Here is a 16,331-nt window from a genome sequence, read left to right on the forward strand (position 1 = left end):
AACTCAGTGTCATTATCACTGCGGATTAGGTGTATTGGTAGTTTGATTTGAAGTTAAATCTCTTTGATGAAATTGATCAGAACCTGCAGTGTTTCTGATTTGAGTCTCAAGAAGAAGACCCAAGTGAAACGACTGAAGTCATCAACAATAACCAATATATATTTCTTGTGATGGAGACCGAATATAGTAGATGGACCTCAAAGATCAATATGTAAGAGTTCTAAGGGTTTAGAAATGGATGAGTCAATCACTATGGGATGGCTTCCTTTAAACTGTTTTCCACACTCATAGGCTGGGCAAAGAGTATTGTTGTTATACTTCAGAATAGGGAGACCTCGGACAAGTTCTCCGGTGACCAAGTTGTTGATTTATCGGAAGTTCAGATGAGCTAGTTTGCGATGCCATAGCCAAATGACTTTGGATACTGCTTTGGACAGAAAACACAACTGCGGTTTCCCAATTATCAGAGAGACGTCCAATGGATTCATAGTTCCTTCGGACTTAGATTTGATCAAACAGGTGCTTCTATCGCTTGTCATGATGTCGTAGAAATCATTATCAAATTCAACCCTATGGCCTGCCTTACATAGTTGGCCTACACTGATGAGATTGTGCTTGATACCTTCTATATCAGCAACCTTTTGAAATGAAAAGTTCCCTGTAGTAAGCACACCGTAACCTCAGATTATTCCATTCGCATTGTTGTCTAATGTGACGTTTCCACCATTGCATATAGGCCTAAAATCTCAAAGGTATTCTAACCTTCCAGTCATGTGCAAGGAGGAGGCACTATCTATTAACCACTCCTTTTCTTGATCCTCCTTGCACATTGCCTGAAAATTACATGGTTAGTTTGGGCACCAAAACGAGTTTGGAGCCCGAGGCGAAAGATGGATTTTTCGTAGATGCATGAACCGAGGTTGTCGGGACAGGTTTTAAGTCAACCTTGAGACCTGTACCTTGATGTTTTAAGGCCTTTGAGGATTACGAGATTTTGGAGGATTGCAAGGTCTGACTTGATTAGGTCTTTTACGATGATAAAATCCAAAGGTAAGATTTTTCTCATTCATCCAGACACTTTGCTTGTTCAGCGGTCTGGACGGAGTAAGGTAAGTCTTGTGACCAGTCAGAGATTGAGATTTGACAATGGTACCCTTGGGATTTGAAAAAGTGTCGTTTGGAAGAGTGTGTGTACGTGCAAATCTCCTAGGTTGTGTTTTTCTGAAAAGTCGAGGTGACTTGAAATGTGTTGGAGTTGGTAAAATACATTTCCATTTTGGGTTGTTTAAGGAATAGATCTGAAAACCATTACTTTGAAAAGACTTTACTCGCTTTTGAGTCTTGTCAAAGGGGTTTGCAAAGTTTATTGAAACTGTAAATTTCTTTTTGGTTGATTTCTTGACTGCAGAGTTTTTCAAAAAGTAATTTGAGAAAACGAGTTTTTCTGGACTCTTATGTTTTGAAAATCTGGCTTGCTTTTTGTTTTTTGAATGTATTTCCCGCCTTTTATTACGAGAACTAAGTTCTTCCTTTAGATCCAGTTTTGCCTGAGTGTTTGGAGAACTGCAGTCATTGATGTTCAACTGCGGTTTCTTGGAAACCTTTGATTGTTTTTGGAATCGTGGACTTGAGTCATCTGAACCAGAAGGTTCAGGACTCTGAGAACATTGACCGTATTCAAAATTCTCTATAGTCAACTCATGAAGGATTGGCTGAATGGTCATAGTACACTTGAGTTCAATCTGAGGTAAGGAAGATTGTACTACCGCAGAGTAAGTCATAAATGGTTCTTCAGTGGGACACTTTATGTATGGTAATATTTGGTCAAGACTGCAGTTAGAAGGACTGTGGTCAGAGGACAAGGTTGTTTCAGGTCCTTCCACAAGGATTTCCTCATTGACAACTAATGAAGCCTAAGAGTTGGGATAAATGGTACCAATGATTGGAATTTGATCATATATGTGATCCGAGGTTTTGGGAAGAATTTCCTTGATGACACAATTATTACTCAGATTGTGAAGTCTACCGAAGTGGGCTCTAATGTCTTCGGGAGAAGTCTTGTCATTTACAGGAAAGTGAAATTCTCGGTCAGGAGGGACATAAATACAGTCCTTGTTAAACCGGGGTGATGAGTCCTTTGTGGTGGAGTACCCATTGGACCATCCCCAATTATACGTATTGTCAATGGTTCCATTATTTACAAGGTTTTCAATGGCCTCGCTTTCATTAAACAAATTTTCAATTAACAAGTTTAAACGTACAATTTCTTTTTGTGCTAAATCCCTTTGATTTAATGTTATGCCTAACTAGGTTTCACATAACATTTTTGCATCCTTTTCTAATCCTAAGTCCTTTTCTAGCATGGCCACTTTGAGTCTTTTGTCTTCTAAACGTCCTCTAACATGGAACATTTCTTGGGATGCTATGTTCTTCTCATCTAGGGCTTTGTTATAGTCTGAAAGGACGACATCACATGTGTCATTAAGGTTATCAAGGAATGGTTGACAATCATGCATGCTATAATTGAGAGTTTGTGTGACATCCCCTAATTTCTTGGCCAGAAAAGACCGATTTAATTTATGATTTTTAAAATAAAATCAGAGAAATCTTTTTAACAGATGTTGCAGAATTGATCCCCAAACAACATATGATAAAAGTTTATCAAAATCCTTCATTAAGAAGGTATATATTTTCCATATATATCAAAACCTCGGGATGTCATTTTCCGATACAGATCAAAAGCATAAACAAGACAGTATAAGCCTTTCAACAATTATTTAAAACTACTGACCTATAATCCAAAAATCTCTCGTCGTCCTCCGACTATGCTCAGGGTCCACTACCTGTAACATAAAAAGCTGAGTGGGTCAGGCTTGGGAGCCTGGTGAGCATATAGGGTTTTCAACCCACAATAATAGTAAACTTACTAAGTTCATCAATCAACAATAACCCTGATTGCCCGTTCCCGTTATCCTCACTTTACGTCCCTAAACACTTTTCACAAGGGACCTAGCCTAAAGAATATCATCGGGATGAACACTACTGCTAAGGGGTTTCCTCAGCCATACATGTCCTAAAGGAAACCATGAGGGGGATGGAGTACAACGAATGAACACTCTCAGTTCATTAACACCTACAGGTTGCGGACCTGCTAATGTTTCCCACTGGACTGTCTAGAAATTCTGTGGTCATCATCCAAACTCCGCTAGATGACTGGATCTTAAAACACATCGAGGCCTCTCCTCAATTTTATTTTATCACACATCACTATCTACCCATGTTCTACCCAACATATTTGTAGATAAAAATACTTATACAGTTTAAAACTTGTACAAAACATCAACTCAACAGTCACCTCAAATAAACAATTAATATATTTACACATAGCACGTATTATAAGGTAAATACTTCATATCTATGTGTAAAATGAAAGTGACTATACACTCACTTGATTTGGTGATAATCGGGCAACAATTTGTTTCCTAAAACGATCGTTTCTAATAAAACCGGGCTTTGCAAAAGTCGGGCTTCGAAACCGAAAAGATAAATTTTCTGGGCTTCTCGGGCACTTCGTGGCGTATTCCGAGGCTTACAATCGGTACCGGGGCTTTGGGGGATTCTAAAATGAAGAAAATATGAAGAGAGGGGCTAAAATATGGCAAAACTCCAAATGTAACCGAGAGCCTTCGCAGGTACCCTTCTATTTATAGGGTCCGAATTCCTGATCCAACGGCTGAGAAGCTTCTGATCCGACGGCTGAGAGGCTTCGCAGGGGGTGCCTCGCACGAGGTTAGCATGTGCGAAGGGGCTGCTGGCTTCTTGTGATTGGTCCAAAGCGTGTGTCCGATGCACAGGTGGTCAGCACGTGCAAGGGTCTCGGTGGCACTCGCTGATTGGACCACGGAGTCGTAACCCATATGCGAGGCTCGGAGCTAGGGTGCGAGGTTCGGTCCATATGCGAGCCTCAGATTGGACCTCCCTTCGGTCAAATCAGAATCCAACACGTGGCTTCGCATGACTCAGCAGCTTGGTGACTCAGCAGGACACGTGGCACTCTTTCAGTGAAGGTGACGTGGCAAAATGTGACTATGCGAATTTTCTCGATTTTCGCGCCAAAACTTCTAAAATCCATAACTTTCGCATACGAGCTCCGTTTTTGACGTTCTTTATATGCAAGCGTAGCTAAAGTTATGCTCTATAACTTCCGTTTAGACTTCGTCGGCTAATTTTGACTTTAAATTTTATATTATTATTTTTAACAGACCGGGACAGGAAATCCGTTAAAAATTCATAACTTCTTCATCCGACGTTCGTTTTCGTCAGACTTTTTACCGTTGTGCTCCTAATGACAAGACCTTTGATTCTCGGTTAGGTTGTGTCGGCTAAAAATCGCTCGATCTAAAATTTGAGTTTTTAGCTGTCTACTACTAAGCTGAAACTTCGAAAAATCATAACTTACTCATACGAAGTCAGATTTGGGCGTTCTTTTTATCGAACTTCTCGGTTTAACGAATACTACGACTTTAGTTTAGATCACTAAGGCTAAAAAGTAGTTTATCAAAAACTCACTTTTAACGACATTCAGCACCGTGTCGGTTTTGTCGCGAAACTTCGACAGGTGATAACTTCTTCGTTATAACTCGGATTTTGGTATTCTTTATATCCCCGAAATCCTTGTTTCGACCACTACAACTTTATGTAAAGATATAGGACTTATCTCACACTTTAATTTTGACACTTATTTTTATTCTTAATTAATTAAACCCTAATAATTAAGCATAAAAAAACATAATTCACATAAAATTCACATAATTCCTTTTCATTTCTTCTAAATGAGTTACAAAGGTTAACCTAGACTATCAACTCAATATAAATGCCTAGGCTATAAACACGAGTGTTACAGTTTGAATCATAAGTTTTACATGGTCAACAATGCTCAGAGTTCCGTCCTTAGCCATACAACAGTAGTTCTTTTCAAGCTTGGTCGATCCATCTTCGTCCGCAGTGGCCAGCATGCAAATCTTTCCCTTGCTTTTGATGTTGAAGTCTTCATCCTCATCGCTTGAAGACCATACTTGATGATCTCGTTTCACCTGGGCCATATATGCCCTTCCCTTTTCTTTTTCATTGATCTCCTGATCCATTCGAAGATAAAAGGCTTTGTCCTTAACAACATTTGCTTTGCAGTATTTAGCAAAATGATTCTCTTTATTTCACTTATGAAAAATGATGACATCTTCTTTAACTTCGGTTGAGGGACCAGAGTCAGTTGGTTTAGCAGGTTGCGGTATTTCCTTGACTTGATGAGGGTTTATAGATTGTGGAGACTGGTGAGGGTTTTTAGGATATCGAGAGTGATTATTCTGAGGATTAAAGTTGCGATTTAAGGGAGGTTTAGTAAACTGTTTATTTTTGCGAAAGGATGAGGGTGGTAGCCTGTTGAATTGTTGGCTAACAAGAGCAATAGCATTTTGGAACTCTTCTTCATCATCGTATTCTGAATTAGCTTCGTATGATTGTGGTGGGTTGTCATACAAGGGAGTGTAAAGTGTGGATTGGGTGTGAGGAGCTTGAACTATGAGGGTGAGTGGGCTTCCATAGTCTGCACAGTCTTTGAGTACAGTGGATTCTTGTGCTTGAAGTTCACCATACAACTTGTAAAGAGATAATGAGTGAATCTTTCTATCTCCTTGGACTATCATCTTAGCCGTAGTCCAGTATCTACCAAAACCATTGAGAAACTGAAGGTTATTCTCATGATTACTTTGGACACTACCAAAATTTGATAACTTCGTAACAATGAGGTTGAATCTCTTGAAAGAGTCCTCAAGGCTTTCACCCGCATGAGCTTTGAAATTGTTAAACTCATTGAGTGCGGTAGTGAGCTTCTTATCTTGTGCTTGTTCTATACCTTCATACAAGTTCTTGAGAACATCTCATATTTATTTGGCTGACTTGCAATTGATGATGATATCGAAGTTGTCAGGATCCACTAAAAAGGATATCTCATAAAAAGCAACAACATCATTTTCCATCTTTTCAAGATCATCTTTAGTGGGACGATTCATGGCTGGTTGACCTCCACCTAGTCTAGTTTGAGTGCCATCGACTTGAACTAGAGTGAGAATGGTAACATGAGGTCCTTCTTCTACAGATCTCCATACATCTCGTCCAATTCTTCTAAGATATCTCTCCATTCTTTGAGACCAGTGATGATACTCATTTGCCACTAATATTGGAGCTCTATTCGAACCTCCAACACTGTTGGAAACATTAAGTGATAAATGCTTGTGCCATATTTCCTTGTTTTGAAAAAGATTTTGCTTGATTTTTTTGGTTTTTTTAATTCTAAAGAGAAATGAGCTTCAGTGGTATAGTAGGCCTTTTAAACTCAGAGTTCTTGTTTAAAAAGCAACCACTTTGGCTCTGATACCAATTGTTGAGAGAAAAACTTTTGAGACACACTTGAACAAACGTTAGAATAAGTTGTATATGTGGAATAAGTTAATCTCAAAGGATCATAAAGCTCAACAATAATAATAAGTTAGAGTTAGAGTTAGATAATTAGATGCGGAAATATAAGGAAACATAAATGACAACAAGTATTATATCAAGTAACACTTAAACCGATACGTAACAAGGATTGCAATCAAACCAAGTTAGTAAGATTGATCAACTTAAAGTGATTAAGTCACGAATGACTTGCTCAGAGGAGAGATTATGATAACATATTCCAGTTTAGCAAGTAAGAAAGTAGTGAGAGATGTAAGATAGATGTAAAGAAAGAGAGAGGTGTTTTTAATTAGAACCTGAGATCTCTATATGTAGAGTCTCGAAGATTACAAGAAACAAACAAAAAACTAAATCTGTCTAAGTGTCCATGCAAGGCACACTGGATAAAACAACGTAAAGTGAAAAATAACATATAAAGCTAAGTTGATGTTTGATGAAGATACTGCGGATGCGATCATTGATTGTTGATGAGAAGTTGATTGCCGATCTAGTGATGGCTTCGGATTGTCTAAGTTTAAGAGGGTTACTTTCTTGCTTTAACACCAATATATGTGTTTGTATGTATGGTATGTGGTAGATTGGCGAACTCACTAAGCTTCGTTCTTACAATTTCAGTTTTGGTTTCAGGTACTTCCGGTAACGGAAGGAAGAGCTCGGGATGACTGCATGGCACACACCACAATTTTTTTTAGCCTGGGATGATTCACTCTGATATTTGATATATGATTTTGTTACATTGACAGATGTTATGATATTATTGAGTTACACGACTTATATTTTTATATGCTGTTTGATATTCAAGGGTTTTATTAATGATTCAAAACGAAATTTTTAGACCGTATTTTGGGGATGTTATACCATACTACCTTCTACACCTACACGTATTTGTCTCAATGATCATTACAACGCCCTAACAATACTAATAAGCAAAGACGAACACTCAATCCTCACTCCTTAGAGGAGAGGCCAAACATCTCACGACTGGCCGACTGATCCCACATGACTCATCCATGAAACTTCCACAAACCCTGCAGCACTCACGTATACTATCCATACATAACACTGGACCCTATAGACATTCGGATATCTAATCCTACCCTAAGCCCTTCATCAAACAATAACAGGAAATATGGTCAAACCAAACATTCCCAGGCTATAAGATCTTAGTTTTATATAACCATGATGAATACACTAAGCGACTACAGTAATGATGTCAATACCATAAAAGAAAGGTCCTAGGCTATCAGGCATCATATAACCAAGCAATTCTATCATGCAGTTCCTGAAGATCCCTAGCCTATCAGTAGCATGTTGTTCTAACATATTATGATATCAAACAATAGTATGGTATTTTCGGGTCTACTTACTGGATCCGTCTGATCATACACATCGCATCCTCCTTGAGTATTTTGAAAACCATTTGAAAAAATCATTTTGAAAATGTTTCCTAACTTTGTGACCGGATTCACACGAGTGTTCCTCCAATTCACTCAAACCAAGGCTCTGATACCAACTTGTAACATTCGTAAAATTCTTGAAAATTTTAAACTTTTTAAACAACCACAAAACCATCATTTATTACAATTTGTTTTCAAAATAAGTTTCACATCAGATAAATCCCAAAATCGTAAAATCAAAGCATGGGGAGGTGCATGATAACACCATTGCCTTGCCGCGATCGCCTGAGGTACCTAAAACACAATCCAAAACTGTAAGCCCAAAGCTTAGTGAGTTCCTCCAAAATACCAATACATAACAAATAGCATAATTATAATAACAACATACTTTGGGCCCAATCAACCATCCGTTTGGAATACCCTAGGCCCCTCAACCATCGGGTTGGAATTCCAATATACTACGGGTCCAATCATCCTCGCGATGGAATACCCTAGGCCCTCAACCATTGGGTTGGAATGACAATATATTATGGGTCCAATCATCCTTGGGATGGAATGCCCTAGTCCCTCAACCATCGGGTTGGAATGCCTCGACCTGTTGGCTTACGTACAAAGCAGTGAAGCCTCATCCACCAACAAATCATGTGCACATATAACAGATAATCATATAATGGTCTACATCCAATCACACAGATCTATTGATCACTAAGCATAACAACATCATATCTACCAGGTTACCGATCTAACAGATCATAACAATACAATAGCATGCATAACAAGATATCAATCCAATGGGTCGGCATTGGTGCCTTCGACCCGCAAGTATAGTGAGGACAACTCACCTCACTAGCAGTGCAGAACTGATAAGGTATGAATCCAAATCTCAGCTCCTGAATCAAAACCTACAACCATCATGACCAAATCCATCAAAATCCTAAAATACCCAAAATACCCTCAAAAGTCCAACTTTGTCAACCATGGTCAAAGGCAAAGTCAATGGTCAAGGTCAACAGTCCATGTTGACCCAAATCGTCGAGTGCACCTCTTGGACTCGTCAAGTTCTACATAACTCAGAAAGTCAGGGAAAGTTGGCTGGACAACTCGTAGAGTTTTCCCCAACTTAACACATATAGTTGATTCTTCGATTCCAGAGACTCTATGGCTCAGATCTAAACTCCAAATATGTCAAAAAGGATAAAATTTCTAACTTTATCCCTTGGGACTACTCCAAAAGCTCAAAAACCCTACCATAGGGCTTGAAAACTCAAAGGCTTAACCATTAAGCACAAATCCTTGAGATTTGGAACCCAACTTTTCTAGAAGAGGTTCTAGCCTCAAAAACATCTCAAAGGTGGGTGCTTTATAGAAATGCATGACCAATGCATGTCTTGAACCAAAATTGGGTCAAAAAGGGGAAATATGACCTAACTCCATGCATGGCATTAAAACTTGGCAAATGGCCATTTCTAACCCATTCTAAGGTCACCTTGACCTAGAGATTCATAAAGTTGCAAACTTCACTACTAGAAAAACAGCCTTTCACGACGCGCAATCAATGACACGCGCTGATAGAGGACGGGAATTTGTGCGTGCCCTAAAAATTGATGTCAGTTTTCCAATATATGAAGCATAGAGGGCACGCATTTTTGCGTGCCCTTAAATTAGTGTCTAATAAAAATAAAAAAAAAAAGAACGGAGGGCACCTTAAATAAAATGTGCGTCGTCTAACCATGTCGTTTTATAAATTTTAATGAAACGCGCGTTGCATCTCTCATGGGGGGAAATGAAATCCAAAAAATTAAAAACCCCGCTTTGTTTCCACCGGCTGAAAACCCTAGCTCATCCATGTCGAAAACCCGCTTTCTTTCTTTTCTTCTCTCTTGATTCTCAAACATCCACCGCTTCACTTCTCCACATCGTGCTCAAAGTAGCCGCTCAAGTACCCGACAGTGGTCCATGTGTCACATACATCGGCGAAGGCGGTTTCGGCAATTTCGTCAAAATGGTCCACAACGGAATCGATTATGGCGACATGTAGCTGATTTCCGAAGCATACAACGTGTTGAATCCGTTGGGAAACTCTTGAACAAGGAACTACACAAAGTGTTCTCGGAATGGATTCTAGGGGATCTTCAAAGCTTCTTGATTGAAATCATCGTAGACATCTTCAAAATAAAGGACGACAAGGGAGACGAATATCTAGTCGACAAAGTGTTGGATAAAACAGGCATGGAAGAGACCGGAAAATGGACTGTCCAACAAGCGGAAAATCTATCAATCGTTGCCCCCACAATCGTGGTGTCTCTGGATTCGTGATTCCTGAGCGGATTAAAAGACGAACGTGTTGAAGCTGCTAAGATCTTTAAATACGGTGGGTTCAGTGATATTTTGGACACTCAAAATGTGGATAAACGATAAACCGGTTCTTTCACGCCGTCAACAAACATTCTATCGGGTTCGTAATTCCTTTCCAAATCTTGGGTTTTAATCTTTAAATCTCAATCTTCAATTCGGAATTACGAAATTGAAATTGTGCATATTCTTTTTATGCAGGGACATGACTACTTCGAAATTGACCTAGATATACATCGATTCAGCTACATCTCACGAAAAGCACTTGATGCATTCTAGGGACGATTGAAACTTTGGATTCTTGGCATTGGTTTAACGATTCAGGTAAATTGGGTTTCTGGTTTTTGAATATGGAATTGGATTTTGTGTTGTGATTCATAAGCTGAATATATGTATTTGATTGGATTCTCAATTTTTAGGCACAACATCCTGAAGAACTACCCGGGCAAGTTTTATGCTGTGTTAGGCTTAACAAGATCGTCTTTTCTGATCATGGTCAAATCCCAAGAATTTTAATACCAAATAGTGATTAATGCTACAGAAAAATGAGAATGGCTGTGGAGTATTTTGAATTGAGTAGGAAAGGTGCAGCCCTGATGGATATATTAGCAGAAATGCCAAAGTTCCCTGAACATGAGGCATATTTAGTTTAGGGTTTTAATTGATCTATTGGTTTAATAGTTGACCACATCTTTGATAATTGATGTTGAATTTGATTATCTATTTGAAGTCCTCATTGATTAAGAAAGTAGAAGACACTGAAGTTGATACGACAGATCTAAGCTGATATTGTAGAGCTAAGTCCTCATTAATACTCCACAACTTGGTATGGTGAAAATCCCCACCGTTGACCATAATTCTGTGAGTGTCTTGGAAAAGGACTATTATACCCTTTCTGCAGGTAGGAAGCTAATCATTTTGCAGATCTTATGTTATGGTGCCCTGGTTCTGCAGAACTAAGGGCAGAAATAAACAATCGTGAAGAATTTGAAGTGGGACCAGATCCAGATGCAGTTTTTGCATTCACTGAACCTGTAAAAGACACACCTATAAAAAAACGAGGTCTCCCTCCTAAAACCCCTTTACCCAAAGATCAAGAACCTGTAAAAGATATTCTTATTCCTAGTATTTAAAACCAGAACCTCTACTCATTCCGCTAGGATCATGCATAACCTAGTAACACAAAACCAAAAAAGGTTATCTTTTTTATGATTTTCCCAAAATACCCTTTAATTAATTAACTAATTAATGATGTTAAATTCGGAAGCTAACCTTGCAGAAAGGGTTATTACCACAGATGATGCTTAAGCATGCTGCTCGACTAGGTAAAACTTTTTTGAATCAATAGTGTTAAAAATCATATACCCAATTCTTTTTTTCATTTCTGATGTTAGATGTATGAGAAACAGAAGAGTTCACAGTTTTAGCAATTTGGGTATCTGAAATTCTTGAAGTTTGTTGCGATTTCAATCTAGATTCTTGTAATGAGGTCATCTGATTTATTCTTTCCTGTTTTTCTTCTCTTCTATCTGTTCTTGAAGTATTTAAATGCACTTCTTGTTTTTCATTTCTGATGTTAGATTGCATATGTGAAACATAAGAGTTCTCAATTTTAGCAATTTGGGTATCTGAAATTCTTGAAATTTGTTGTGATTTTACTCTAGATTCTTGTAATGAGGTCATCTGATTGATGGTTTCACTGGCACTGCATGTCCACTTGGAGCTAAAGGCATATTAAGTTCTTCATTCGGATCGGGCTCATTATCAGGTTGAGTATATGAAGGTACCCCTTCACCTTCAGTTTCTTGATCCATGTTTGCCTCCAAAGCATCAAGTTCTGAAACATTTCCATGAAGTGAAGTTAACATTTAAAAAAAGAAAAATAATAATAATGAATTTGTGCTTACCACCCATGAGATCATCTTCATTAATATCATCTGGCACACTAAACTTCTACCAAGAGATTCTTGTATCTCACTGCTTATATCCATCATGTCCATCATTTCATCTTGCAAATTCTAAACATAAAAACAAGATTAAATGGTCTGTAATTACAAAGTATCAAAAGAAAGAGATTCATAATATTTATACTAACATCAATGTCTTGTATCTTCACAGTTTTCATCAATCCTTTCAGCTCTTTGGTTGATCCCATTTGTAGCAAATGCTTGATAATTGTGACACATACTGTTTGCTGAGCATCTTTAATACCTTCTATAGAGAATGCAACTTGATCCAGGTTGAATGTTTGATTGTACAACATCTCACGTTGTCCTTCATACCTGCTCAAGTATAACTTACTTTCATTATCAACTCTACAGTAGATCCAGAAATTCGAGGAGGTTATCTTGCCTTCACTTCTCAGGTAGGTTTTTTAATTCATACCCATGTTCAAAATTCAAACACATGTGATCCTTTTTTATTAAACATTTAAAATGCTATAAAGTTTATATGTTATTGTGTTGAAGGACTCGCCTGGTGTACTTCATTTGAAAAAATTATCAGATGCTGGCCTCACACATAATTTGGAAGTCTGTAGGTAAGAAAAACTCTTCATTTCCTTCTTTCTTATTATTCAGATTTTACAGTGTATGATTTTATGATTTGGATTGCAATGAAAAAGATTAGATATGGAGATGCTCAAATCTCTGCCACCAGATTCACCTGAGCAACAGGAGTACATCACAGCCATCCAAAATGAGGATGGATACAACTGGGGGTAATTCTAATTCATGCTCTTTAATTCTTGATTCTAAAATTTGATTTGTTCTAAAAATTAAAAATTTACTCTTTTTTTTTTTCAATAAAAAGTTATAATCCTGTGTTGTGGGGAGTCCCTAAAGGAAGCTATTCAACTAACCCTAATGGTTCATGTCATATAATAGAGCCTCGCCTTATTGTTCATATTAACTTTTGTTTTCAATAAAAAATTAAATCAAACATGGTTCTGTAACTTTTGTTCATATTAACTTTCTTTTTAACTATGATTACAACATGGATGCACTATGTGGTCCTGATGGTGAACTTCCAGAGAAGTTAAGGAATTTAGAGTCACGCCTTATTGAGCACATTAGTAATGAGCCTCGTCTTATTCAGAAGCCTTATGCTACAATTATTTTACAAGAGAAATGGCCATTTATGTAATTTAATCAGTACCTAAATCTTGTATCAAAATGCAGATTGTACAATTGACAGCATCCGGAAAATTTGAGGAAGCTTTGGCATTGTTTAAGCTACTTGCACCAGAAGATTCAAACCTTCGAGCCTCAAAGTAGCAGTCAATTCATATCAGGTAATATTTATGGACCTGAGAAGTTTTTTGGATATGAGTGGTAAAGTTTACTTATCAAGAGCTTCATCTGGTATGTCAGATGACATGGACACTTCTTCACCTTCTCATACAGTGAAGAGGTTATATCAGATGCTGTTGGACATACCCATGAAAGCAATCGATCCAAAAGATCAAACAAAGTAACAATTTAACATTATTTAGAGTGAAGAGTATTAAAAATTTTGATATATTTTTTTTAATTTTCAGGGGAGAGTCAACATGCCCCTTGACTCAGGTGCTAGAGAGATGGCATCAATATTAGAGAGATGGGATCTCTGGGAATCTTCAAAAGGAAATGGTATGTTACTCTTTGATAATGTCAACATCATTCATCAATTATGTTGTGGGGTGAGTAGACTGCATATAATGATGTTTGAACTTTTATAAAGATTCCTGAATCATATTTGAAGTTTCTTTTGTTTACTCTTCATAAAGGGGGTTCTAGAAGCAATTCGTATAAGCTGTACAGGGTACCCTACCAACAAGGCTTTTGCTGATTTTGTTAAGCAATTTGGTCTTCTAGTTCCCGAAGTTTTAAGATCAAAGTAAGTAAAATTGATTAAATCCTAATGGATTTGTTTACTTATCACTTGTTAAGCAATTTGATCTATATATTTCTTGCAGTTCAATCGTTGCCATTGATCCAAGTCAACCTCGATCTAGATTAAGGTCACCGTGGGTTGTTAGTTTTATAGGAATGCATAACCCATGTTAGCAATGTATTATTTTTGTTTAACATTTGAATGATTATTTGTATGACATATTATAATTTGTGCAATTTATTTTGTTTTTTGTGTATGAGATTTTATTTTATATTATGAGACATTAAATGTGTCATGTAATTTGAAAATTAGTAAATTTACGTAAATCTATAAATAATTTTTTTTTTAAAAAATAAAAGTTACGATACACAAAAATGTGTGTCATCTTCATTTATGACATGGCATTTCTTGACAGCGGCTTTAATGATACACATTGCGTGTCATAAATGCGCGTCGTAAATGCGCGTCGTCTCTAGACGACGCGCAAAAGCGTGTCGTCTCTCGTTATGACAGGGCCTTCCTTGACGCGCATTTGCGCGTCGTCTGAGCGTTTTACGACGCGCAATGAGCGTCATAAAAGGCTGTTTTTCTAGTAGTGCTTTATGAAGTTCATCCATTGCAACATCCAAGAATAAGGAGAAAAAGGGACAAAACTCAAGATCTAGCTTTATAGATAGATAACAATCGGGTCTTGAATACTTATAATGGTCCAAAAGAGTGTCAAACTGAAGATGAGGGCTTAGCTTGCTAGATCCTTGCCTCCTTCTCTCAAACTCCTCATTCTTTTGCTCCAAAATGACACATTAACTCACAATATGAGATGAAATGAAGATTAGGGTTCACAAGGCCGATATTAGGCTTCGGAGGCTGATAGTGCAAGGACTTAAGGAGGTTATATAGGGTGCAAACCCTAAAATTTAAGGTTTCCCATTTAGCCACGAACTCGTCGAGTTTTCCTTACCAACTCGTCGAGTTGGTCCAAAAAGATGCGCCCTCCAAAAGTCTTCAACACATTGAGTTGAGGCCATCAACTCGACGAGTTCCAAGGGAAATTTGCCTTTTTAAAGAATAAATCTCATTCCCGGAAGTCGGGATGTTACATTTATTCAAAAAAAATTTAGAAATGGTCACTCAGAAATATATATTTGATCAACTTTTGTTCAGAAGGCAAAAAAATCTATTTACAATACATTTAACAGAAAATTCAAACTATGGTAGGCAAAATAACCATCCATTAAATTTTTTAGAAACGATATGAACAAATCTGAAATGTTTTTGAAAATTACCTTCCACGTGCCATTTTTTGAAAAGTTAAGAGACCATTTCTGAAATTTTGTACTATTTTTATGTTATTACTACCAATATATAATAAAAAACTATCTATAGCTATGATAATCGGGATACGTTTAAAAAACAATACATAGGAATAGAATAAAATAAAACAGAGACGTTATATTACAAAACTGAATTTGGTGTTGGATATGTGGTCCTCCTCCACAAAAAAAATACAAAGGTCCATTGACCATCGGAATACAAAAGAAACAACAAAACGTAGATATATAGATAGTAAACATACAACAAAACGTACATGAAACTTTGTTAAGTGATTTTGATGTGGTTCAAGCCCTTGATTTAATGGGAACAAGTCTAGGTAATTGTCTAAGGCTTTAGGAGCCTTAAAAGTGCCCTTTGGTCCATTTCTATGGAGTTTACGGCCTAAGATACACTTGGGCCGTAAACTCTCATTTGTTGGTGTTCTTTGATGTGTTTAAGGCCTTAGATTAGATGGAAACTAGCCTTGATAAAAGCCTTAAAGCTTTAGAGGCCTTAAAACACCATTTTGAGGTTTGAAAATGGAGTTTACGGCCTATGATATTCTTGGGCCGTAAACTCCCAAACTTGGGTGGATTTATGGATGTTTTCTTGTCCCTAACACACATACATAATAGTCTAAGGCAGTGGTATAACACAAGGGTCGGTTTTGGCTTCGTTTCGGGAGTTTACCGCCCAAGAACACCTTGGGGAGTAAACTCCTAGATCTAATGATTTAGCCATCTAAATCATGTTATAAGCACATAATAAGCATTCTAACACTACTAGAAAGGGGTACTCACAATTTGGGATAAAAACCCGAAGATCCGTCAGAGAGAAAATGCCTTTTCTCTAGTTGGAAATGTGAATAATGAATAATTTGGT

General features: G+C 37.5%; 1 pseudogene; it reads right to left on the reverse strand.

Moving 5' to 3' along the window:
* Positions 1-11,941: 11,941 nt before the first annotated feature.
* Positions 11,942-12,751, reverse strand: LOC145090131 (vacuolar protein sorting-associated protein 60.2-like; annotated as a pseudogene).
* Positions 12,752-16,331: the final 3,580 nt, after the last annotated feature.

Source organism: Lactuca serriola, chromosome 2 (genome assembly GCF_051521515.1).
Source record: "Lactuca serriola cultivar US96UC23 chromosome 2, Lser_US96UC23_V15, whole genome shotgun sequence".
Classification (NCBI taxonomy): Eukaryota; Viridiplantae; Streptophyta; class Magnoliopsida; order Asterales; family Asteraceae; genus Lactuca; species Lactuca serriola.